Source organism: Sorex fumeus, unplaced genomic scaffold (genome assembly GCF_029834395.1).
Source record: "Sorex fumeus unplaced genomic scaffold, SorFum_2.1 ptg000122l, whole genome shotgun sequence".
Lineage (NCBI taxonomy): Eukaryota > Metazoa > Chordata > Mammalia > Eulipotyphla > Soricidae > Sorex > Sorex fumeus.
Window position 1 is genome coordinate 12,577,632 of NW_026606179.1, and position 27,395 is coordinate 12,605,026.

Here is a 27,395-nt window from a genome sequence, read left to right on the forward strand (position 1 = left end):
CAGTAGGCGGGGGTCACACCCAACCAACTGGACCCCTGGTGCCGTGTAATCCCATCAACGGCCAAGACTCAGAGACTATAAAAACCAGCTCCCGGAAGAACAGTGCAGTCTCCTGCCCCCGCGCCTGACTGTCCTCGCCACCGGGGCCCCTTGGAGGGGAGCGGGTTGAGCTTTCCTCCCCGCCCCGACCAGGGCTCCGGCAGTCAGAGACCTCCAGGACCAGTCACCACCATGCTGAGACCACTTTCCGCACACATGAAGGTACTGGCAGAGAGACAAAGTCACGCGGGTTCCAGGGCCGAGATCTCCAAGCCTACTCGGATTTGGGCCGAGCATCCTCCACCCAGATCCTCCAAATTCCAGTAGGCAGGGGTCACACCCACCAACTGGCCCCCTGGCGCCGTGTAATCTCAGAGAAGTGATCAAGAATTAAAGCTTTGGGGGTCGATCGATTCTGACCCATGTTAAACAATCTTAATAAACAGAACTAGGAGAAAGATATTAAGACAATACACACACACACTAGGAACACACTCACAGATCACACTCCTACACTCGCTCGGACCGGTCCTCCACTTACATGGGTGCGCACCACACTCACCAGTCACACAGAGATTTCCGAATTTGCCCAAAGGGTGCGATTTTCACCTTCGGGGGTTCAGTTCTTCCAAGTCTTCTCCTGGCGCCAGGTTTTCCAGATCAAGTTACTAATTAGCAGCGCTTAGCTCTGGAATTCTGTAGCCAAAGAGGGGTCAATTGTCTCTTGTAAATACATTTTAGGGTTGTAAGCGGGAGGTCAGGAAGAAAAGGTAGGGAGGTGTGGGGGCCATTTGGGCTCTTGATATCAGGCAGCCTCCTGCTGGAGGTCTGCCTCATCCTCTGGGGATAGGACAGAAGGGGAGTCGTGGTGGGGAGCAGAGGGTGGATCTGTAGGATTGTCTGCAGTGCTAGTAACTGGAGCCCAGAGGGGGTCCTTAAGACTGACAAAAAAAGAGTTTCCTTTTGCTAAGCGAATTTCCCATTGTCCTAAGAAAGGAGGGCGGAGGGAGAGGGAAAGAGAAAAGCGACGTTTTCAAATGTGGGGACGTGGATGTGCTTAACTGACAGTACCTAATGATGCACAGTTTTTTCTTCTGCAGGGGACGCGATTTTATTCTGGGAATCGCGGCTGTGACCCCCTCATCCTGTCACGGGAGACTTCTAGCGGCGAGCGCCCTAGCAGCCCGTGCCCGAAGGGAGGAAACGCCGGGAAAGGGGGGGTGGGGAGGAGCGGAGAAAGTGATGAGAGAGTGAGAGGGAGAGAGATCGGCCCACTAACCGGGCCACCCGAAACAAGATTGGGCTGATAGAGGGGGAGGGGATAGAGGGAGGCCGAGAAGGGCTGGGGACTGTAGAGCAGAAAGGCCTTAGCCCTTTAAGAAGGTCTCTTAAGTTTCATTGCCAGTAGGAAAAGGCCTGGACGGGGATTTAAGACAGGCCCCTACGTTTCTTATATACACATTTTCAAGAAGAAGAAAGAAATTGACAAGGTCCTTTTTCTTTACCTAGATTCCTTGGTGCTTAAGGGAGGTCTTTAAACCATGAACAAACAATTCCTTCTTGCTTAGTTCAAAGATACAGATATACATGAATATAGAAAATGAGAAATATAGGAAGGAGAGAGGGAGTAAGACAGACGAAAGGAATAGAAGGCAGACAAAACATAAAGATTGACGAGACAGGAGATGGGTCACTGGAAGGCTGTACCCTGCGTGAATACCTGGGAAAAACAGACACGAGACTTGGGGAGGCCCCGACAAAGAGGCCCACTCAGATTCCGTTGCCTTTCGGGGACCTTAAGGGTGCCCAGCCCTGGAACCACAGACTCGAATCAGAGGCGAGGACGCCTCTGACCGCTCATTCACTCACACACACATTCCACAGAGGACACAACAAAGGGGCGCGGGGGGGGGGGGGGGGGGGGGGGGGGCCTTATCCAACCCAGTGACCGTCTCACATACCTCATATGAGACTGAACATTCAATTCTCCCCTGATGCCGCCCCGTCGACCTCTATAACGAGGCAGGGGCTAGTACCCACTCAGCCTCGAACGAGACGGGGATCTGCCCACTCGGCCTCGAACGAGACAGGAATTTTTGATTAGGCGCGCACTTACCTTTCCGTGCGTCCCAGTGGCCACCGCTTCCTGAAGGGGAGTTCGGCAGTCGTCTCCCAGACACCGCCCCTTGTGGGCACCAGTTGCGGGGGCCCGCAAAACCACTCTCCGGCCCACGGAGGTGGCCCTAGGATCCGTAGGTGCAGGGAAGGACTGACCGAATGAACACAAGACACGAGAGACAGAATGCAGCTTAGAAACAAAGAGAAAAAGGGACAGGCTTTATTGAGGGTGATGGGGGTATATATTAGTGAGGCAGCTACACAAAGGGTCATGCCCAAATGTGGTTAGGAAAGTTACAGAGTCTATAAGTTTGACCTACCATACATTACAAAGCTTATACTAAGTTAATCATTGTCAGTTACAGCCATGACAATTGTTTTCTCAGGATAACCATACAAAGCACAGGCTTTACCTGCCGAGGGTCATGTAGGTCAGGATAGCCCTACCTAGCACAGGCTTTACCTGCTGAGGGTCACGTAGTCAAGATAGCCATACCTAGCACAGGCACGTAGGCCCTTGATCAGTTAAAGGGCCAGCTTCCCACAGTTCCTGAACACTTCTGTATGCAAAAAATATACACACACCTGGGATTCTCCCCGGAAACTGAGTCAGCTTCTTCCAGAAGGAGCTGAAATGCGATTGGAGGAGCAGATGTGACTCAGGGGGAGCCTCTCTGCCACCAAGTCCACCTTCACCTCAGCAAGGCCTAGTGCACTCAAGTTCCTGCTCTCCAGACCCTCCCTGCCCTCACACCTTTTATTATTCTTTTTATCACCCAGGAGATTCTGTGCCCTCAACCCATGGCAGCTTCCATGAACACATGGAACAAGAGGTCAAGGAACAGAGGAAGAATAGTATCAAGCACATCAATGGGAAATCAGCCTCTTAATTTGAAATCCAACGTTGAGATCATCCTCTCAGTAAAATAAATCTAGTTTAATTACAAGGAGGGCAGCAAACATACAGTCAGGCAAGAAGGTAAAGGTAAAGGTAAAGGCCCTCCCGTTGTTCGTCGATTTGCTCGAGTGGGCCCAGTAACGTCTCCACTGGAGACTTTGTTGTTACTGTGTTTGGCATATCGAATACATCACGGGGAGCTTGCCAGGCTCTGCCGTGCGGGCGAGATACTCTCGGTAGTTTGCCAGGCTCTCCGAGAGGGGCGGAGGAATCGAACTCAGGTCGGTCATGTTGGCTGCGTGCAAGGCAAATGCCCTACCACTGTGCTATCGCTCCAGCCCTCAGACAAGAAGAGAATAAGAAATTAGCATGGTTTGCTTTTGTTTTTCTTTCTGTTTGGGGGGCACACTGAGCAGAGTTCAGGACTTACTCCTGGCTCTAAACTCAGGGATCCGAGAGCTCTATGGGATGCCAAAGATTGAATCTGCATCACAATATTCAAGGCAACTGTCCTACCTGCTGTGCTATCATTCTGCCAACATAAATTATCATGACTTAAGTACCATACTTGAAAGGCTTGCTGATGCTTTCAGCAAGAGAGAGTAATATTGTGCTTTGGTCAAGTGCTGTAAATACCCCAGGCCTCCGTGTGCCAGTAATGTACTTCTGGTGTCTATTACCAGAAATGATGGCTTACGGGTCTTCATCCAGAGAACCAGGGTGGGGTTCAGGTATTGGGTTCAACAAATGACCAACTGGGGACCTTCTTTGGGGCTACCTTTACACCTGTACATGCCACTACATCCATCTCTCTCATTCTTTGCCACCAACCCCACTAGATGCAAGTCCAAGGTGCCAATCCGGTTGACTTTACACTGCCACAAGAACCACTGCTCATCTTTGGGCAATCAGGCTGGGAATCAGATACACATTTTTTGTAGCACATATTCTGTTATTTTACTTATTTAACATTGTAGGACAGACCAAACAACTCTTCAGTGAAAAACATCAAAATAAGCATTTGGTTAATGTTTGGTTGACTGAAGGCACATAATTACTCCTGGCAGTGCTCGGGGGACCATATGGGATGCTGGGAATCAAACCCGGGTCGGCCGCGTGCAAGGCAAACGCCCTACCTGCCTGGTCTTTTCAAAAATTTCATGGCATTTCTGAAGAAAGCTATGGCATCAAAATGGTACAATTTTGACTTCAAACAGGCATCTCATCTGGTTGCGTTTGATAGAGAATACAGACATCGTCCAGTCATCAGCCTTTAGTGCTCACACATCAGAGTCATAGACAAGAGCTGACTGCACTCATTTCTGAAATATGAAATAACATAATATGATATTGAAACCCAAGGACAGTAGAGGGCCAGGAAAATTGCTCCATAGTTGGAAGCCTTCCTCTTGAGCTGGGAGATAAGGAAGCTGGAATAGAGAAGGGATCACTAAATCAATGAGGGTTGAAGGGATCATTTGGATGAGAGATGTGTGCTGAAAGTAGATAAAGGACCAAACGTGATAGCCTCTCAGTAGCTATATTGCAAACCATAAAAGCCCCAAAGTAGAGAGACAATATGGGGGAAATTATCTGTATAGAGGCAGGGGGAGGGTTGAGATGGGGGGTTGTATACTGGGGACATTGGTGGTGGAAAACGTGCACTGGTGGAGGTATGGGTGTTTGATAATTGTATGACTGAAACTCAAACATGAAAGCTTTGTGACTGTATCTCACGGTGATTCAATTTTTTAAAAAAAAAGAGCAGCAAGAACACACTATGGGTTCAGATGACTGTGTGATCAGTGTTGCTGCAAAAAAGTGGGCATACAGGGTATACCCACTTTTCAAACTATGAACCCAACATTTGTCTTACACCACTCACAATGTTTGACTCAAAATGGATCAGAAATTACTGTTTCTAATTTGGGAACACAAAGGCAGTGCTCAGGATTCTCTCCTAGCAAGATCAGGTGACTAGATGGGGTGTCAGTATCAATCGCTGATCAGTCATGTGCAAGGCAAGTGCCTCAATGCTGTATAATTTCTCCAGTACCAAAATGGGTCAAATATTAAATATAAGACTCCAAACTATAAAATTCCTCCATATGGAACAAAAGATTATAGGAGCTTTACAAATATACACCCAATGATGTCCTAGGAAGTCAGGATTCTTTTGTCCAGTCATTGGATAAAAAGCCTACCCCAGACTCTGCCCCCAGGGGAACAGAGAAGGTGAAGACTAATATTCTGGCTGTGTCCAATAGTTCCTGAGGCTCAAAAGATTCTGAATACGGTTTGTGATAGTTGTGAGATTGCTCTGCATAAAATAATGAGAACCTGAGAAATTTGGGCTCCATAGTGACGAGTCAGGTGCTCAGTGGTTGGGAAAACATTGAGGTACCAGCTGGGTGTAGCATGAGAGTTCATAAAGTACTCTGTAACACACACCCTCTCCCACTTCTGTATTTTACATTTACTCACCATTTCCTTTGATAAGTCAATCAAAATATTGTTCCATTGATTCTGCTTCCTGAACATATTTTATGCCTTTCCAGAACAAATGGCCAGACACAATAACATCTCTGGTTCACCTTCAATAGAAAAAGAGGGTTTAAAAATAGCCATTATGGAGTACTATGTAGCTGTTAGAAAAGACAAAGTCATGAAATTTACATACAAGTAGTACTACATGGAAAGTATCAAGTTAAGCGAAATGACTCAGAAAGAAAAGGATAGACATAGAAAGAGTGCATTCATCTGGGGAATATAAAGTAACAAAATAGGAGACTAACACCCAAGAATGGCTGAGATTAGTACCAGGGATTTTACTCTGTGGCTTGGAGGACAACCACACATGCTAGGGGAAAAGGGAGCTCATATAGAGAAGGGAGAACCAAATAAAGGGTGTTGGGAGGATCCTCCCAGGATGGGAGAAGCATGCTGAAAGTAGACTGTAAACCAAACATGATTGCCACCCATTGCCTCTTTTTCAAACCACAACACCCAATAGGAGAGAGAGAACAAAAGGGAATGCCCTGCCACAGAGGCAGGGTGGTATGGGGGGAGGATGGGGGGTGGGAGAGATACTGGGATCCGTGGTGGTGGGAAATGGGCACTGGTGGAGGGATGGGTATTTCATCATTGTATAATTGAAACCCAAGCACAAAAATTTGTAAGTCTACAACTGTACCTCATGATGTCTCACTGATAAAAATTTTTTTAAATGTTTTAAAAAATAAAATTTTTCTCTATTAAGAAAAATATATTGGCTGCGTGCAAGGCAACCACCCTACCAATGTGCTATCGCTCCAGCCATAGCACAGCGGTAGGGCGATTGCCTTACAAGCGGCCAACATGGCCGACCCGAGTTCGATTCGTCCACCCCTCTCGGAGAGCCCGACAAGCTACCGAGAGTATCTCGCCTGCACGGCAGACCCTGGCAAGCTACCCGTGACGTATTCGATATGCCAAACACAGTAACAAGAAGTCTCATGATGGAGACGTTACTGGGCCCGCTTGAGCAAATCTATGAACAATGGGAGGATCGTGACCGTGACAAGAAAAATATAGCCATTTTGGTGGAAAATGGGCACTGGTGTACGGATGGAAGTTTGATCATTGTACAATTGAAACCGAAGCACAAAAATTTGTAAATCTACAACTGTACCTCATGGTGTTTCACTAACAAATATTTTTTTTAAATGTAAGTGATGGATAATGGACACTGGTGGAGGAATGGGTACTGTTTCATTGTACAATTGAAACCCAAGCACAAAAATTTGAAAGTCTACAACTGTACCTCATGATGTTTCACTAATAAAAAATAAATAAATAAATAAAAATAAAAATAGCCATTAGGTTTGTGTTTTATTCTTATTAAAATTTATTCATATTCCCTAATGAACACGGATGCGAAGATTCTCAACAAAATACTAGCAAATAGAATTCAACTACTCATCAAAAAGATCATACACCATGACCAAGTAGGATTCATCCCGGGGATGCAAGGCTGGTTTAACACTCGGAAATCAATCAACATAATCCACCATATCAACAAAAGAAAAGATAAAAATCATATGATCATATCAATAGATGCAGAGAAAGCATTTGACAAGATCCAGCACCCATTTATGATGAAAACCCTAGCCAAAATGGGGATAAAGGGGACTTTTCTCAATATAGTTAAAGCCATCTACCACAAGCCTACAGCAAGCATCATCCTCAATGGCGAAAAACTGAGAGCCTTCCCTCTAAGATCAGGGACAAGACAAGGATGTCCACTCTCCCCACTGCTGTTCAATATAGTACTGGAAGTACTTGCAACAGCGATTAGGCAAGAAAAAGATATTAGGGGCATCCAGGTAGGAAAGGAAGAAATCAAACTCTCACTATTCGCAGATGATATGATACTATACTTAGAAAATCCTGAAACCTCTACCAAGAAACTTCTAGAAACAATAGGCTTGTATAGTAAAGTGGCAGGCTATAAAATCAATACCCAAAAGTCCATGGCTTTCCTATATGCAAATAGTGAAAGAGAAGAAAGTGACATGAAGAAAACAATCCCATTCACAATTGTGCCCCAGAAAATCAAGTACCTAGGAATCACCTTAACTAAGGAAGTAAAGGACCTGTACAAAGAAAACTACAAAACGCTACTTCAGGAAATAAATGAGGACACGAGGAAATGAAAAAATATCCCCTGTTCATGGATCGGGAGAATTCTCTCGGAGAGCCCGGCAAACTACCGAGAGTATCTCGCCTGCACGGCAGAGACTGGCAAACTCACCGTGACGTATTCGATATGCCAAACACAGTAACAACAAAGTCTCCAATGGAGACGTTACTGGGCCCGCTCGAGCAAATCGGGAGAACTAACATTGTCAAAATGGCAATACTTCCCAAAGCACTGTATAAATTCAACGCAATCCCTATTAGGATACCCATGACATTCTTCAAAGAAGTGGAGCAAACACTCCTGAAATTTATATGGAACAATAAGCCCCCATGAATAGCTAAAACAATTCTTGGGAAAAAGAAAATGGGAGAAATCAACCTCCCTAACTTCAAACTCTACTACAAGGCAGTAATAATTAAAACAGCATGGTACTGGAACAAAGGCAGAGCTGTAGACCAATGGAACAGGGTTGAATATACTGACATCTCCCCCCAAGCATACAAGCATCTAATATTCGATAAGGGGGCAAGAAAAGTGAAGTGGAGCAGGGAAAGCCTCTTTAACAAATTATGCTGGCAAAACTGGATGGCTACATGCAAAAAAATGGGCTCAGATCTCTGCCTAACTCCATGTACAAAAGTAAGATCTAAGTGAATTAAAGACCTCAACATCAGACCGGAATCTATAAGTACATTGAGGAAAAAGTTGGCAAAACCCTTCATGACATAGAAGCTAATGGTGTCTTCAAAGATGTCACACCGCTGGCCAAGCAAGTGAAAACAGAGATAGACAAATGGGACTATCTTAAACTAAGAAGCTTCTGCACCTCAAAAGAAACAGTGACCAAAATACAAAGACAGTCTACAGAATGGGAAAGGATATTCGCCAACTACACTTCTGATAAGGGGTTAATTTCAAGGATATACAAAGTACTGGTTCAACTCCACAAAAAGAAAACATTCAACCCCATCAAAAAATGGGGAGATAAAATGAATAGAAACTTTCACAAAGAAGAAATCTGAATGGCTAAAAGGCACATGAGAAAATGTTCCACATCATTAATCATCAGGGAGATGCAGATCAAAACCACAATGAGATATCACTTCACACCACAGAGACTGGCCCATATCCACAAGAACAAAAGCAACCGGTGCTGGAGCGGATGTGGTGAGAAAGGGACACTCCTTCACTGTTGGTGGGAATGCCGACTGGTTCAGCCCTTTTGGAAAACAGTATGGATGATTCTCAAAAAATTAGAAATTGAGCTCCCATTTGATCCAGCAATACCACACCTAGGAATATATCCCAGAGAGGCAAAAAAGTATAGTCGAAGTGACATCTGCAATTGTCTGTTCATTGCAGCACTCTTTACAATAGCCAGAATCTGGAAAAAAACTGAGTGCCTGAGAACAAATGACTGGTTAAAGAAACTTCAGTACATTTACACAATGGAGTACTATGTAGCTGTTAGAAAAGACAAGTCACGAAATTTACATACAAGTGGTACTACATGGAAAGTATTATGTTAAGCGAAATGACTGAGAAAGAAAGGGATAGACATAGAAAGATTGCATTCATCTAGGGAACATAAAGTAACAAAATAGGAAACTAACACCCAAGAATGGCCGAGATTAGTACCATGAATTTTGCTCCATGACTTGGAGGCCAACCACACATACTAGGGGAAAAGGGAGCTCAAATAAAGAGGGGAACACCAAATAAAGGTGTTGGGAGGATCCTCCCAGGATGGGAGAAGCATGCTGAAAATAGACTATAACCAAACATGATTGCTACTCAATGTTTCTTTTGCAAACCACAACACCCAAAAGGAGAGAGAGAACAGAGGGGAATGCCCTGCCACAGAGGCAGGGTGGGATAGGGGGGTTGGGGGGTGGGAGGGATACTGGGATCCGTGGTGGTGGGAAATGGGCACTGGTGGAGGGATGGGTGTTTGATCATTGTATAATTGAAACCCAAGCACAAAAATGTGTAAGTCTGCAGCTGTACCTCATGATGTCTCACTATTTAAAAACTTTATAATAAAAAAAATTATTCATATTGAAGGAGTATTGGTTTAGAATATGACCTTGTTTCCAGTGTGCTGTCATACATCCTTATGAGCTCTCCTCAAACTCAAGCTTCCATGCAGTACCAAACAATCACCCCTTTAACCCAAACCTACCCCCACTGAGTGACCACCAATGTTACAAACATTATTTTTTTCTATTTATCTGAAAGTTTATTTTCATTTTGTTTTCACTGTTCTTTTTTGGATTGTTGGGAGGGCACACCTGGTGCTGCTTAGGGCTTACTCCTGGTTCTGGTTTCAGTGATCACTGCTGATCAGGTTTAGGGGACCATTCATGGCGCAAGGGGTAGAATTTCAGCTGGACACATACAAAGCAAATACCTGACCCTCTGAAGTACTGCTCCTGCTCTCTTTGCTCGTTTTTAAAACAAATAAATAAAGTCATATGTTACTTGTCTTTACTGTCTGAATTGCTTCATAGAGCTTAATGCTATCAGGTTTCATACTCATCAAAATAAATCATATCCTATTTTTCAGTTTGGTCGTTTCCCATTCTACATGTTCACCTCTCTTCTATAATCCAAGAAAATAGCATAAAATCAAAAATAACTGAGGGGGGAGGCTAATTTTTATCTTCACTACCCCAACCTGCCCACTTAGGAGTTACAAACAAATTTATTTCCTATGATTTGTTATGACAGAAAGACAAATTATCCAAACTTCGGTCAATAAAAGTCAATTGGTGTTTGCTGTTATAACTTCACAGTGGGGTTACTGAATCATTAAGGATCTGCTGGGCTGGTTGGTGATTGTTGATCACATTCATTCTTAGCATTTTAATTTAGATAGGATTTTTCCTCTTTTTAAGGGCACGACCTAAGGCAGGGACTGCCTATAGAGTGCTACAGGGGTGGAGTGATAGCACAGCGGGTAGGGCATTTGCCTTGCACATGGCTGACCTGGGTTCGATTCCCAGCATCCCATGTGGTCCCCTGAGCACCGCCAGGAGTAATTCTTGAGTGTAAAGCCAGGAGTAATCTCTGTGCATCTGTAGATGTGACCCAAAAAGGAAAAAAAAAGAAATGCAGCTACAATCCAGCTAATCAACAATCAAGCTCCCTTCTAGATCTTTGACAAACTCCTTCTGGGCTGCCTCATCCTGTCCTTAGTCAAAACACCTGACAAGGTTTAGGATTTCATCATGTGGGCTCCCCTAGAACCTGGATAGCCCCCACTCCACACTGTTAGGATGTCTCTGTTCCAGGCCCATGTCCAGTTCCCTGGACACTGGTGGCCTATAGGAAGTCTCTCTTCTTTCCCTAATGCCCACAGACAGAGCCAGAACCCCCTCTCTGCACCTGCTCCAGCTGCCTTACCTGATTTAAGGTAGGTCAGTAGCAAGACATTTTCATCCATAAATGCAAAATTATGCCACTCTTCTGTCATGAAAGCGGTGTGAAAACCACAGTCAGAAAAAATACACCATCAATCCTTTTATTTTCACCAGGATTCATAACTATGTCTTTGTAAGGTATCTTGGGATCCACAGTTGGAGGTTCCATCACTAACTGTAAGATCCAAGTTAGAATAAAGTCCACACAATCCTCACTCATCTACATTTTTGATCCCTATCCATCTCATGGCAGTCCAAAATTAATATTATGAAACTGCCAGGTCGTTTCAAGGGCATTTTGTGGAAATGTGAGTATGAATCCCTAGAAGGAACCACAAGTTCACTAACTAGCCCAAGAAGGTAGGATACAAGGTGATTAAAATGTTTTTGACCAACTCCTTTTTTTTTTTAATTTTTATTAGTGAGACACCATGGGCTGGAGCGATAGCACAGCGGTAGGGCGTTCGCCTTACAAGCGTCCAACATGGCCGACCCGAGTTCGATTCCTCCGCCCCTCTCGGAGAGCCCGGCAAGCTACCGAGAGTATTCGATATGCCAGACACAGTAACAACAAAATCTCCAATGGAGACGTTACTGGGCCCGCTCGAGCAAATCGACAATCAACGGGAGGGCCTTTACCTTACCTTTTAGTGAGACACCATGAGGTACAGTTGTAGACTTACAAATTTTTGTGCTTGGGTTTCAATTATACAATGATGAAATACCCATCCCTCCACCAGTGCCCATTTCCCACCACCACGGATCCCAGTATCCCTCCCACTCCCCCATCCCCCCCACCCCACCCTGCCTCTATGGCAGGGTATTCCCTTTTATTCTCTCTCTCCTATTGGGTGTTGTGGTTTGAAAAAGAGGCAATGGGTGGCAATCATGTTTGGTCTATAGTCTACTTTCAGCATGCTTCTTTCATCCTGGGAGGATCCTCCCAACACCCTTTATTTGGTGCTCCCTTCTCTATCTGAGCTCCCTTTTCCCCTAACATATGTGGCTGGCCTCCAAGCCATGGAGTAAAATTCCTGGTACTAATCTCAGCCATTCTTGGGTGTTAGTCTCCTATTTTGTTACTTTATGTTCCCCAGATGAATGCAATCTTTCTATGTCTATCCCTTTCTTTCTGAGTCATTTCATTTAACGTGATACGCTCCATGTAGTACCACTTGTATGAAAATTTTATGCCTTCGTCTTTTCTAACAGCTACATAGTACTCCATTGTGTAAATGTACCGAAGTTTCTTTAACCAGTCATCTGTTCTCTGACCAGCTCCTTTTTTTAAAGAATTGTTTTAGTGGCAATGTGGAAAAAGTGCAGTGAAAAAAGAGGACACATCCCAAAGTCACCGCCAGCCAGCCTCCATCGCCACAGGACTACTGAGGCTCATAGCAAACTTAACCTGCTGAAACCTCAAATACTCAGGTCCCTATGGCTGAAAGCTCAAGATCTTCTCGAAATCAGGATCCCAAGAGTCCCATCTATAATCACCTCCACTACCAAGTAAACTGTCAAAGAACTGAACTCCATCCGACTGACCAGTTAAAAGCTCTGGAATTTTTCTGGAGCACACAGTGGCAGCTGTGGCCGCATAACATCTCCAAACTCTAAAACACTGACAATTCAGTAGTAGCACATCTGTTTGAATGAGGTGTAATGTAGAATGTATAATGTAGAAGACAACCAAACCAATTTTAGCTAATAAAAACGTTACTACAGAAGCTTAACTTGTAATATATTTGTAATCTCTCAGACAAGGACTTAATATTCACGTGGTGAGATACAACAATTTTCACTAATTTTCTTCTAAGGAAATAATTTTTGATCATCCTATTAGTCATTTATTGGTAACAAGAAATTTACAATATATTCTTGTGAACCTGCCATGGGGGCAGGCTTGAGGGATGGTTGAGAAAATGGAGACAATGATGGAGGGAAAGGATCCCTCAAGCACCACCAGGAGTAATTCCTGAGTGCATGAGCCAGAAGTAACCCCTGTGCATCACCAGGTCTGACCCAAAAAGCAAAAATAAATAAATAAATAAATTCTGAAGAACTGAATCCATCCCTGTATGTAGCAGAGAAACCAATATATCAATTCTAATACTTTGGGTTCAATTTTGTAGAGATGGGACAAGTGTTGGAATATTTAATGTCTGTAACAAATCATTATGAACAACTCTGTAAACGGTGTTTTAAATAAATTGGGGGCTCGGGTGGAGATAAAGAAGAGGAGAAGGAGAAAGAGGAGAAGGAAGAGATCATCTGTGAAGATCATCTTGGTTGTGAATAAATGCCCTGTTTCGTTTTTTGTTTGTTTGAAATATATAACTTTATCACAAGCTGAACATCTTCTAGTTTATGGAAAGTATTTGAAGCACACACACACACACACACACACACACACACACACACACACTCCCAGCACTACTGTAAAACCATCCACAGCAAGTTCAGAAAACTATTGGACAGTGTTTTTCAAACTCTGGGTTAAAGTCTCAGTTTACTGAACTCTACCCAGCAAGTTTCCCATAAGAAATTCTGCAGAGGGGCTGGAGCAATCGCACAGAGGGTATAGCACCGAGCAATAGCACAATCCCCAGCGTCCCATATGGTCCCCCGAACACTGCCAGGAGTAATTCCTGAGTGCATGAGCCAGAAGTAACCCCTGTGCATCTCCAGGTGTGACCCAAAAAGCAAAAAAAAAGAAATTCTGTGGAACTGAATCCATCCCTGTATGTAGTAGAGAAACCAATGCATCAATTCTAATACATTGGGTTCAATTTTGTAGAGATACATGCCCTTATGATGATTTGCATACCTCTGTGCCACCCTGTATTCTAAAATGCATCTTCACTGTCAAGTATGGTATTTTTTCAAAAGTCAATGGACCCAGAAAGTTCATGTTGGTGTCTCTGGAAGAACAAGGTGTCTCAAGATTCTTCATGATTAGTTGTCTGAGTCTTGTGGTGCTGACAGGAAGGACTGTCTTCAGAAATAATGTACTTGTCTCTGTGTAATGGCAGACATTGCCAGGCTGATCCCAGCTCTCCAGAAGCTGTTCCTGTAGGTAAGAAGCACCCCAGGTTCTACCTTGAGTCAAAGTCACAGGGAAAGAGACATGGGGGTGGGGGGTGGGGGGCGGGAAGCCATATGCCTTCATTCTTTCTCAGGCTTCATGCTCCTCTGTTTCAATTAACCTCTCCTGCTAATTCTTGGGGGTAAACCAACTTTCCCAGGAGAGAGATGAAGGATTATGCTTCTTGGGGGTGAGAAACTGGGATATTGACCTTTCTTCTGTTTCCCTTGTATATTTCTTAGGTGAGACTTGTGTTCTGATAGGACAGGGATGTCTCAGGAATGGTTGGGCAGGGAGGCATCTGGGGGTGATGAATTGATGATACAGGTTTCAGAAATCAACTGAGTGCTTGCCGAGCATTTCATTATCTGGAATATCCAAGGGGCTGTGTCACGTACTGGATCACTGAGTTCTTTCTCGCTTACAGGCACAAGGCAGTTCATGGATTTCTTCCTGAGTGTAGGGGAGGCTTGGAGAACCAGAAAGCCAAAGGCAGCTTCACCACCACAGACTAATCTTGCACATACCTTCTTGGTTCACTTTCTTAAAGGAGCAACATGATCAGGGCAGGGGGAAAAGGGAAATATGTATTTTCCCAGGCTTTAGCCAATATGAATTTTTAGTAACTAAAATTCCACTGACTGAAATAGAGGGACAGACATAGAATGTCTGCACTCATTTGTGGAATATAAAATATCATTATATGAGACTAACACCCAGGGACAGTATAGACAGGGCCAGGAAGATTGTTCAATGGTTAAAAGCCTGCCTCATGAGCTGGGGGAGAAGGCAGCTGGATAGAGACAGGAACACTAAGTCAATGATGGTTGGAGGGATCACTCGGGATGGGAGATGCATGCTGAAAGTAGACTAAGGACCAAAAATGATGGCCTCTCAGTATCTGTATTGCAAACCATAATTCCCATAAGTAGAGAGAGAGTAAGAAAAAATGTACCTACGACAGAGGAAGGGGGAGTGATGGGTGGGAGTGGCAGGAAGGATACTGGGAACATTGATGGTGGAAAATGTGCACTGGTGGAAGGATAAGTGCTCAATCATTGTATGACTGAAACTTAATCATGAAAGTTTGTAACTTTATCTCACAGTGGTTCCACTTTTTTTTATTTTTTTTTTTGCTTTTGGGGTCCAGCACAATCCCTGAAGCCCAAAAGCAAAAAAAAAAATTAAAAATTGAATCGCCATGAGATACAGTTACAAACTTTCATGATTAAGTTTCAGTACCTGAGTTCGATTTTGCATCCCTCTCGGAGATCCCAGCAAGCTACCGAGAGTATACCGCCCACATGTCAGAACCTGGCAAGCTCCCTGTGGCATATTCCAATATGCCAACAACAGTAACAAGTCTCACAATGGTGATGCTACTGGTGCTCGCTCAAGCAAATTGATTAAAAATGGGACGACAGTGCTACAGTCACACCTGGTGATGCACTGGAATTACTCCTGGTTCTGCACTCAGGAATTACTCCTGGAGCTGCTCAGGGGACCATATGAGATTCTGGGAATCAAACCCAGGTCGGCCGCATGCAAGGTAAACGCCCTACCCTCTGTACTATCGCTCCAGCCCCAAAATTTTAATATAAATAAAGGTAAAGGTAAAGGCCCTCCTATTGTTCGTCGATTTGCTCGAGCGGGCCCAGTAACGTCTCCACTGGAGACTTTGTTGTTACTGTGTTTGGCATATCGAATACGTCATGGGTAGCTTGCCAGGCTCTGCCGTGCGGGCGAGATACTCTCAGTAGCTTGCCGGGCTCTCCGAGAGAGAGCTGGAGCAATAGCACAGCGGTAGGGCGTTTGCCTTGCACACAGCCAACATGACTGACCCAAGTTCGATTCCTCCGCCCCTATCTCGCCCGCACGGCAGAGCCTGGCAAGCTCCCCGTGATGTATTTGATATGCCAAACACAGTAACAATATAAATAAATAAAATAAAATTCCACTGACTTCCCATGAATAGACCACAGATTTTAGGACGATGTGACAGTTCTGACTTTATTCTTGTTGTTATGTCAAACACTCCCTATGATAAGTTACTCAGATCCTGGAGTAAATTGTTTTTCTGGCAGATGCCACATCTGGAGGTTCTCAGTCATCCAGTTGGTTGATTTTTGTTATGGCAGGCTTTGAAAATCACATGCTCTGTGATTAGGCTTCTCCAAACCTTTATCATCTTCTCTCGTGACTGATATCATATCTCCAATGTGTGAAGGCCAATTCACCTGTGATCTCAACACAGAATTCATCCTTTGTATCCTTTGGGATCCTTGAACTACCTAAACCCCCCAAAAAAGAAATTGACATACAGTTGTAGCATTGGAAAGCTACTCATACCAATAGACTTTGCCCCAGAATGCGTAGAATAAGCAGACAATCATACTGGAAGTTTAGAAGTGTTTAAATGTCTCAGCAGGGAGTTGGACAGGTAGAGAGAAAGCCTGGGGCTGTACCTGTCCCCAGGCATCAGTCATGAACCATTTATTTGAACGTGCACAGAGAGTTCCATCTTTACTCTGAATAAAATGTTCAGGCACCTGAGAGGTAGAACGTTATCAAACACAACTCCTGCCTTATTGGCCTCGATGATGCTATTTCTCAGGCATTTCTCCTCAGCACAGAAACATGTAGATATTTGAGAACAGAAAGGACATTTTGTCACATTTGATCAAGCTTTCCACCCTCAGCAGCAGACTTGGGAAATTCCAGTGTGCCTGCTTTCTCCAGAATTTTCCCTGAATTTTGTGCTCCGTGCCACAACTGTATCCCATGCCTTTACCCACCCCTCTGCACTGCAAACCAGGGGGGTCTTTTTCTTTTCTCTTTTGTTTGGGGAAACACTCCTAGTTCTGCCCAGATCATTCCTGGTGGGGATCTGGGAAACCTCTGCAGTACCGAGGATCCAGTGCATTGATTACCTATAGGCTCTGCTTCCCCAAGGACTGCTGCCAGGCTGGAAGGAGAAATCCCACCACCGTGCCACAGTCTTGCACTTGAGTCTATGCTTATCAGTGCTTTTTCTAGGCTGGCCAAGTGAAGTCCACCCCTAGCTCTTTCTAGAGCAGGACATTCACCATCAGGCACCACACCCCAGTGGCAGGAGTGGGAACCCCCACTCCCTCACAAATTTCATACCAGCTTCTGAATCCTGTTTGCGATACCATAAATGTGGTCTGAGTCCTGCCCGATGGCACAAACTGTCTTTCACTGTTGGGCTCACACCCCACCAAATCCTTTCAGCTCTATACCTCAGGCCTCTGGCAGAGCTGTGGGCTCTGGCAGGGCTGCTGTCATTTGACTGATGCTGGAGTACCCGGTCATTTCTGAGAGTGGAAGCTGCCCACGGTGGGAGGCAGCCCTGGGGAAGTGATGTAATACTCTTTCTTGTTTGTTATATGGGTGGGGACACACTAGGTGGTGCTCAGGGCTTACTCCTGGCTCTGTGTTCAGAGATCAATTCTGGTGGGGCTCAGGAAATCAATTCCAGGTCGGCTGAGGAAGACAAATGCTAGGTAAACTGTCCTCAATGTCTCTGTCAACTGGACAATGGCTCATAGAGAGATAGTACAGCAGGAAGGGTGTTTGCCTAGCATGTGGTTTGATCGCCGGGACCTATATGGTTCCCCGATCACACCAGGAGTGATCTCTAAATGCAGAACTAGGAGTAAGCCCTGAGTAGGGCCAGGTGTGACCCCCAAATAAAAATAAACAACAATGGCACTTGTGATGGGAGCCCTGGTGGGGGAGCAATAATGGTATCTGTAAGTTCTGAGGCACCCACCCAGGGACACCAGATGTGAGGAAAATGTGTCAGGGGACCCCTTGGGACAACACTTTTGGTGGCCAAGAGCCTCCTTTCAGGCCTCCCCAGAGGAGAAACAGAGAGACAGGGACCACGGGCTGATTCAGGTCAATGGACAGTAGACATTTAATTCAGAAAGGAATAGCATACTTACAGAACATCTGAGGAGGTTTGAGATATAGAACTGCATGTAGGTGTGATTGATCATTTACAAAGATAAAGAGTTTCGACAGAGGTCATTCTTTGGGGGGATTAACTCAAGGAGAAGCTCTGTCTAAGACTGAGAAATTTGCTCAGAGGTGACAAGCCATCTATATTGTTTTTCTCTCTCCCTGGCTGCTAGTACATATTAAAGAATTAAGTTTACTTCTTATCAATATTTGCAGTTATTTGGATAAACATAGTAAGAAATATAGATCCCAAAACTTAGTTCTCTGGGATCTGGGGGCTAAGGTTAAAAGGCAGCTTTGCTTTTACCATAAATCCCAGACCAAATCCTCAAGCCAGTATAGCTTTTCATACACCATTAGGGTCCTGCCATTTAGGTCATTACAGATTGAATTAAGACCATGCTTTATGATTTTGAGATTGTCCCATATTGAAGCCAAGGTAGCTTTCCTTCTTGTCCCAGATCCATTCAGAGATCCCTCTGTGAGACCCAGTCTTTGGAGGTATTAGGAACTACAGCTTCTGAAGCTTAAGTTAGTTAACTATGACAGATGCCCAAGAGTAGTTATATTTCAGAATCAATTAATTCCCAAGTACTAGTAGCATAGCATTAATGTTCTTTCTGTGTTTAAGCAAAGAACATTGTTCTATAGCAAAATATTAAAAGGTTAGGGGGTATGGTGCCGCCAGCAGGTCAATCTGTACCTGTGAGGCGAGTGCATCAGCAGCCTCATGGCGCCTTCAGACTTCCAGATACCCCAAAATTGCTGCTGTGCCTTTGGCCAGACCCCAAAGACTTGGGGCAAAGTTTACCAAGAAAGTAAACGGCCAAAAGTTAGGTATGTGGGAAACACACCCACAAACCACCTCTGGCTCAGTTATATAATTGGAAGCAAGGCCTCTTTGGTTCCTGATTGAACTGCTTAATGGACATGATCCCAGAGACTCAGAAACGAATCTCAGAACCCAGTGGCTTTAGGTAGAAATGCGTCTGGTCTCTGCAGTAGGCTACCGGTGCTGGGCCAACCCAGGTGGGAATAGGTTTCGTGCCTTGGCCTACTCCCCCTGGCGGCCCAGTGGCCGCCATCCGTCTGAGGCCACTGAATAGTCACATTTGGGCCCCCAGTGACGAGACACACAGGGCCTCACGGGATGAGGGTGGAGCCAGGCTTGTCCTCCCCACCCCAACAAGACCCCAAGTCATCGCCCACGAATGGCCTCTCTGGCTCCTGATCAAGCTGCTTAATGGCCATGATCCCAGAGACTCAGAAACAAATCTCAAAACCAAGTGGCGTTTGGCAGAAATGCATCCGGACTCCACAGTACGTTATTGTCGCCGGGCCACCCCAGGGAGGAAAGGGTGTTGTCCCTCTGCCTGCTCCCTCTTGGCGACTTGGTGGCTGTCATCCTCCAGAGGCTATTGGACAGTCAGGCTTGGGCCCGCAGTGACGAAACTTATTGGGTCTCACGGGATGGGGGGAGGGGGGGGAGGTGGAGCCGGGCCTGTCCTCCCCACCCTAACGAGACCCCAAATCATCGCCCACAAACGGCCTCTCTGGCTCCTCATCAAGCTGCTCAATGGCCTTGATCCCAGAGACTCAGAAACAAATCTCGAAACCCAGCGGCTTTTGTCAGAAATGTGTCCGGACCCCGCAGTAGGTTACTGTCACCGGGCCACCCCAGAGGGGAATGGGTGCTGTCCCTCCGCCTGCTCCCTTTTGGCGACTTGGTGGCTGTCATCCTCCAGAGGCCATTGGACAGTCAGGCTTGGGCCCGCAGTGACGAAACTTGTTGGGTCTCACGGGATGGGGGGGAGGTGGAGCCGGCCTGTCTTCCCCACCCCAATGAGACCCCAAGTCATCGCCCACAAATGGCCTCTTTGGCTCCTCATCAAGCTGCTCAACGGCCATGATCCCAGAGACTCAGGAGCAGATCTCTAAACCCAGTGGCTTTTGGCAGAAATCCCTCCAGATTTAAGTGTTAAAATTTCAGAACTTCAAAACCACATGGCCCTACTGCAGCCACACGACATCATATGTTATTCATAACCAGCAATAGAACACAAATTGTCTATTGTTGCCTTTTCAGCAGATCTGAGTGTTGGGGTAAAATCTTAAATAATGGTGGGTCTGGTGTCGAAATAGTGAATGTGATCAAAGTAGAGAGAGAGTAATGTAGAAATCATCTGCCCCACAGGCAGGGGGAGGGTGTGGGATGGGGGTATACTGGGATTTTTGGTGGTGGAGAATGGGCACTGGTGAAGGTACGAGTGTTTCATTGTATGACTGAGACTTAGACCCAAAAGCTTTGTAACTGCTCTCACGGTGATTCAATAAATAAAATTATAAAAAATGGAAAAAGAAAAAAAAAGTAAGGTGGAGTTCATGCACAATTCAATCAGCTAATCAGTGGCTGAATAAATAGCAGTATTCCTACAAAAAAAATATTAAAAGGTTATAGGGGAAAGAAAATAAGCAAATAATTCACTACCTATACAAAGTCTACAGTCACCAGAAGGTTTGATTTTATAAGTAACCAAGGCTGACTTGGGGAATTTAATAGCTAACAGACAGAAAGCTAAAGCACAAAGGAAAGGTTAAAGATAAACTTGGAGGATTAGGAGTACTCTAAGAGCACTTTAAGCTTCTCTGGGGGAAGAAAAAGGGGCAGTTCACTGATGAAGCCTAAAATACTTAGGGTTAATATCCAACAGTATAGAATACATGACCAGCCTCTCAGACCAGTGCTGAGTGCTGCCCAGGCCCTTAAGCTTTTACAGTTCATGTGCGTGTGTCTCCTAATGTGTCTGTGTCATTCTCTACAACCAACTCTCACTGTATGGAGGTCAAAGGTGTCAGTCCAACTAGGATTAGACAGGAGTTTAAAAAGAGGGGCTGCGCACAAGAGACTAAATCCGCTGACAAACCCAGGTATGTAGGACCAGTGACTGAAAATGTCAGGCCTCATGGGGTCGGGACTGGGCTGTCCCTTTCCATCTCCCTGCCCTTCCGGGGCCCTGACTGTCACACCCACGAACTGCTTCCAGGTGCCATTTAAGCGCATTAATGGCCATGATCCAGAGACTCATGAATGAATCTAGGAACCGAGCAGCTGCTTGCAAGGATGGCTCTGGGCCCCACTCATTTCAATTTTTATGATCCCAGGAGCAGGCCACCACTTTTGCGGCCATGCTTATACTATTTTTTTCTGCTTTTTTTTAATCACTATGAGATAGACACTTACAGACATCCTATACTATTCATAACAAGCAATACAGAATAAATTATCTAGCATCTGCCTATGGGGCAGGTTTGAGTGGTGGTGGGAATCTTAAAGATGTTGGTGGTGGAAAGGTGTAATGGTGATGGGATTGGCGTTGAAATATTGAATGTAATCAATCATTGTGAACAACTTTATGAAAATAAATTTTAAAATAAATGAATAAAAAGAGGGGCCGGAGTGAGAATACAGCAGATAGAGCATTTGCCTTGCACATGGCCAACCTGGGTTTGATCCCCAGCATCCTAAATGGCCCCCTAAGCACCACGAGGAATAATTCCGGAGTGCAGAGCCAGAAGTAACCCCTGAGCAATGCCAAGTGTGACCCAAAAAGAAAAAAAAGTAGATGTCAGGGTAACATGGTGACATTTAGTGTCAGGCATTTGAGAACTGGCTTTGACTAGCACTTCCTACAGCAATCAACCCTTGACATGGACATCTTCCACAAAGGGACCTTAACAAGACAGCAGTCCAGAAAATCGATTCAAGATCAGTCTACTCTCCTTGCCAAAAAGGAAATAAGCAATTTATACAAATGACAGTTTCCCAGTGTTAAGTCAGAAAGCCTCAGAGTATGCAAGAGAATTAGCCAAGAAAGTCTTGACAGAGATAAACAGGAGCCTTGGACTTTGGTGAGGATTTGGAATGCAAATCCAAAGAGTGGTGAGTGGGATCAAAAGGTCCCCTTAGGAAACAGGAAGAACATGCTCCTAGAGGGACAGCAAGTGTAGGTGAAGTCGCATAAAGCAAGAAAAAACTCACGTCTTTCCAAGAAAAATCAGCCTCTGCCAGAGCTCAGGTTCTGGAATGACCCTGTTCCATGGCTGTGACCTAATAGCTATGAACTCAGGACCATAGTAAAGTCATTGGCAGATTCTTCTCTTTATTGGGGCCAGAGTGATAGGACAGCAGGTAAGGACAGCAGGTAAGTTTCTTGCCTTGCATGCAGCTGACCCAAGTTCAATCCCCAGCACCATATATGGTCCTCCAGCAACACCTGAGCATGGATTCAGGCGCACTGAGCACTTCCAGGTGTGGTGTCAAAACAAACAAAAAAAAGCCAAAAAATAAGTAAAATGAAAGATGGTTCTATTTTGTTCTCAGGACTGTATCATCCAGTTCCCCTAAACCATACTGTAGACTAAGCCAGGAAGACAAATATGATTCTGACATCTGCTACAAGGGGAATCACTTAATCACTTAATCACTTAACTTCCCGTTAGTCGTCGATTTGCTCGAGCGGGCGCCAGTAACGTCTCCATTTGTCCCTGTCGCGTGCTAGTGTAGCCCAATGGCATCTCTTCGCTCCGGGAACATGGAGGGCCTCAAACCGATCGTTCATGATCTTGACAAAGAAGTCTGACCATCTGGTAGGTGGGCGGCCACGCGGTCTCTTGACATCCCGTGGAATCCAATCAGTAACAGCTCTAGTCCAACGGTCGTCTTTAAATCTCATTACGTGACCAGCCCATCTGATTTTCGACACCTTGGCATATGAGACAGCGTCCCTGATCCTTGATCGTTGACGGATGTCAGAACTCCGGATTCGTTCTCTCATTTGAGTGAAACGTGATATTCCAAGCATAGCTCTTTCTATTCTTCTTTGGGAGACCTGAATGGCGTTCTCATCTTGTTTGCGTAGGGCCCAGGTCTCTGAGGCATATGTTAATGCAGGAAGAACAGTGGAATCAAAGAGATGTGCCCGGAGCCGGAGGTTCTTCGTCCTCTTAGCTATTTCTTCGACGTTCTTGAAGGCGTTCCAAGCCGCTCTCTTCCTCCTGCGCAGCTCGGGTGCCAGGTCATTTCTCATGTTGACCTCTCGACCTAGGTACACATAGCTGTTGCATTCGGAGATGGTCGTTCCATTGAGAGCGAATGGGGCGTCAGGAACAAGGCTGTTTCTCATAAACATTGTCTTCGTAAGATTCAGCTGTAGTCCTACCTTTCCACACTCACGGTCAAAGTCGGCCAGCATTTGTGCCGCTTGGCTGATGTTTGGTGTTATTAAAACAATGTCATCAGCAAAGCGGAGGTGGTGTAGTTGCCGACCATCTATCTTCACTCCCATTCCTTCCCATTCCAGTCATCGCATGATGTTCTCGAGGGTGGCACTGAAGAGTTTTGGTGAAATAGTATCACCCTGCCGCACCCCTCTCTTGACATCAACGATCACTTCTTTGTAGAATGGTGAGATCCTGGTAGTGAATCCGCAATACAGCTCACGGAGGATCCTGATGTATTGGGCTTGAATGCCCTGATTGGCTAGGGCTTCAATGACCGCTTCCGTCTCAACAGAATCAAAGGCCTTCTTTAAATCAATGAACGTTAAGCAGAGCGGCATCTTGAACTCCCGAGAAACCTCAATGAGCTTGGTTACCATGTGGATATGGTCGATGGTGCTGAATCCAAGGGGAATAAACCTCAAAAACATTACAGTGAGGGGCTGGAGTGATAGCACAGCGGGTAGGGCGTTTGCCTTGCACGCAGCCAACATGGCCAACACAGGTTTGATTCCCAGCAACCCATATGGTCCCCTGAGCACCGCCAGGAGCAATTCCTGAGTGCATGAGCCAGGAGTAATCCCTGAACATCGCTGGGTGTGACCCAAAAAGAAAAAAAAAATACAGTGAGTCAAGAAGTCTGACATAAAAGGCAAAAATTGCATCATTCAGCTGACCAGAAATTTGGACAATAGGCCAAGCTAAGGCAACAGAGAGAAGATTAGTAGTTGCAGAACCAGGAGAAGGAAGAAATAGGCAGTGACTGTGTATTGATCATTGGTTTTTGTAGTGTTCAAGAAAAGATATTGAAACTAGAGAGAACAAATAATTGACTGTTATGTCTGTAAGTGATTGACTGTTATGGCTGTACTATGTTCCTGAATTCCTTTTTTAAGATGGTTGTCATAAATTTTATCACACAAAAAAATTAAAATTCCATCAGAAACATTTATTTTACTGTGTTGGGGTGGGGTGCACACCTAGCTGTGCTTAGGTGTTACTCTTAGCTAGGTACCTGGTAATCAAATTTGTTGGTCATCTGAGGAACATGTAGTGCTGGGGATCAAATCTGGGCCTCCTTTATATAAAGCATGTGCTCCATCCCATTGGACAAGCTCCCTGACTCTGTTTCATTTCAAAACATTTAAAATTGTATGAACACGGGGTTGGAGTGATAGTACAGTGTGTAGGATGCTTTCCTTGCATGTGGCCAACCCGGGTTTGATCCATGGAACTTTATAGGGGCCCCCTATACTTTCTAAGAGTGAGTCTTAGCACAGAACCAAAAATAATCCTTGAGCATTGTCGGGTTTGGCAAAACAGACAGACAGACAAACAGAAAGAGAGGGAGAGAGAGAGAGAGAGAAATAAAAACAAAATTTTATGGGCAGAAACTCAACTTTCTGAGAAAATTTAATCAACTTTCCAAAGACGATATAATTAGAAATTCATCAAGATCTTGATTTTCTACAACTCCTGCCCCCAATCAGCCCCACAGGACCAGCAGACTCTGGATCTACTTCTGTTTCCAGGTGAAGGGCTCGGAGAAGAGATCAGATCTCAACAGATCAGCATGATCAGATCAGAGAAAGCTGGTTTCGGGGAAACACATGATGAACCCTAGAATATCAAGTACCATCTAGGTACTGGACAGAAAAAAACAGATTGAATCAGCAGTATAGCCTTCCACAACAGCAAGAGTCATCCTTTTTTCTCCCCTCTTGGCGTGGCTGATGTACCTCTGAGAACTAATTTATGTGCACCAGTCAGACAGAGAGTCAGAGAGTGCAGATGAGAGAATATTAAAGAGGAGCTCCTGGGGGCCAGAAAAGCACAGTGGGTAGGGTGTTTGCCTTGCACATGACCAACCTGCATTCAATCCTCAGCATCCCACATCCCAAGCACCACCAGGAGTAATTCCTGAGTGCAGAACCAGAAGAAACCCCCGAGCATTGCCAGGTGTGACCCAAAAAGCCAAAAACATTTTTAATAAAAAGGGTTTCTCTCTCCTCAGAAGGCTGTCAATAGGCTTTTCTTTGATTATGTAAACATAGGCTATTTATCATCATTGAAACAAATTTATTACATTAGTATTTAAGTGAAGGTAGTTGTTTAAAAGACCTGTCTTCAGTAGGAAACATGCCACTTGGGGGTCTGGAGGGATTGGATAGGGAGAGGGCAACAGCTATGGTAGACAGAAGTGTTCAACAGAGAGGAGGGGGTGGTGTTGAGAGGTAAGGTGTTATGTTTGAAACCCTACAAGCAACAATACTGTCAACCACAGTGCAAAGACTCAGTTTAGAAAAGCACCACTCTGGGGCCGGAGTGATAGTACTGTGGGTAGGGCATTTGCCTTGCATGCAGCCAACCAGGATTCAATCCCCAGCATACCGTATGGTGCCCCAAGCATCACCAGGAGTGGTTCCTGAGAGCAGAGCCAGGAGTAATTCCTGAGCATCGCTGGTGTAACCCAAGAAGCAAAAAAAAGAAAAGAAAAGAAAAGAAAAGAAAAGAAGGGAGGGAGGGAGGGAGGGAGGGAGGGAGGGAGGGAGGAAAGAAGGGGGAGGGAGGAAAGGAAGGAAGGAAGGGAGGGAGGGAAGAAGGGAGGGAGGGAGGGAGAGAAGGAGGGAGGAAAGAAGGGGGAGGGAAGGAAGGAAGGAAGGAAGGAAGGAAGGAAGGAAGGAAGGAAGGAAGGAAGAAGGAAGGGAGGGGGAAGGAAGGAGAGACGGAGGGAAGGAAGGAATGAAGGAAGAAAGGAAAGAAGGAAGAAGGGAAGGAAAGAAGGAAGGAAAGAAGAAAGAAAGAAAGAAAGAAAGAAAGAAAGAAAGAAAGGAAGGAAGGAAGGAAGGAAGGAAGGAAGGAAGGAAGGAAGGAAGAAGCATCTCTCATAGAAGCAGACTGATGGGGAAGGTAAATGGGGAGGGGGAGGTGCACTGGTGGAGGGAAGTGGTGAAGGGTGAACAGAATGGTGTTGAAGTATCGTAAACCCAAAACCCAATCACAAATAAGTTCATAATTTCATGGTGACTTAATAAAATAAGAATTTTAGGGGCCGGAGCAATAGCACAGCGTGTAGGGCGTTTGCCTTGCACGCGGCCGACCTGGGTTCAATCCTCGGCATCCCATATGGTCCCCCAAGCACCTCCAGGAGTAATTCCTGAGTGCAGAGCCAGGAATAACCCTTGAGCATCGCTTGGTGTGACCCAAAAAGCAAAAAAAAAAAAATTTAAAGATTCATAATTTTTCCCAAAAGGCACATGCTCACAAGGCTGCTTGAGGACAACCTGATATCATTTGTCAGTTACCAAACGTACCCACACTTAGTCTGCACAGCACCTTGGGCCTAGTGAGGCACTCAACTCTTTTTTTTTTTTGCTTGTTGTTGTTGTTGTTATTGTTGTTGTTTTTAATTTTTATTAGACACCATGAGGTACAGTTGTAGACTTTCAAATTTTGTGCTTGGGTTTCAATTATACAATGATCAAATACCCATCCCTCCCTCCACCAGTGCCCATTTCCCACCACCACGGATCCCAGTATCCTCCCACCTCCCATCTCCCCCATCCCACCCTGCCTCTGTGGCAGGGCATTCCCCTTTGTTCTCTCTCTCCTTTTATGTGTTGTGGTTGGCAAAAGAGGCACTGATTGGAAATAAAGAGATCACAAAACTAGCGCAGAAATCAATGACATGGAAACCAAAGAAACAATACAAAAGATCAATGAAACCAAGAGCTGGTTCTTCGAGAAAATAAACAAGATAGATAAACCACTAGCCACACTCACAAAGAAACAGAGAGAGAGAACCCTAATAAACCGAATCAGAAATGAGAAGGGGGATATCACAATAGAAATCAAAGAAATTCAAAAGATCATCAGAGACTACTTTGAAAG

General features: G+C 45.1%; 1 pseudogene; it reads right to left on the reverse strand.

Annotated features, from left to right (window-relative positions):
- Positions 1 to 20,735, reverse strand: part of LOC130044047 (myosin regulatory light chain 12B-like) — a 64,393-nt pseudogene extending 43,658 nt beyond the window's left edge.
- Positions 20,736 to 27,395: the final 6,660 nt, after the last annotated feature.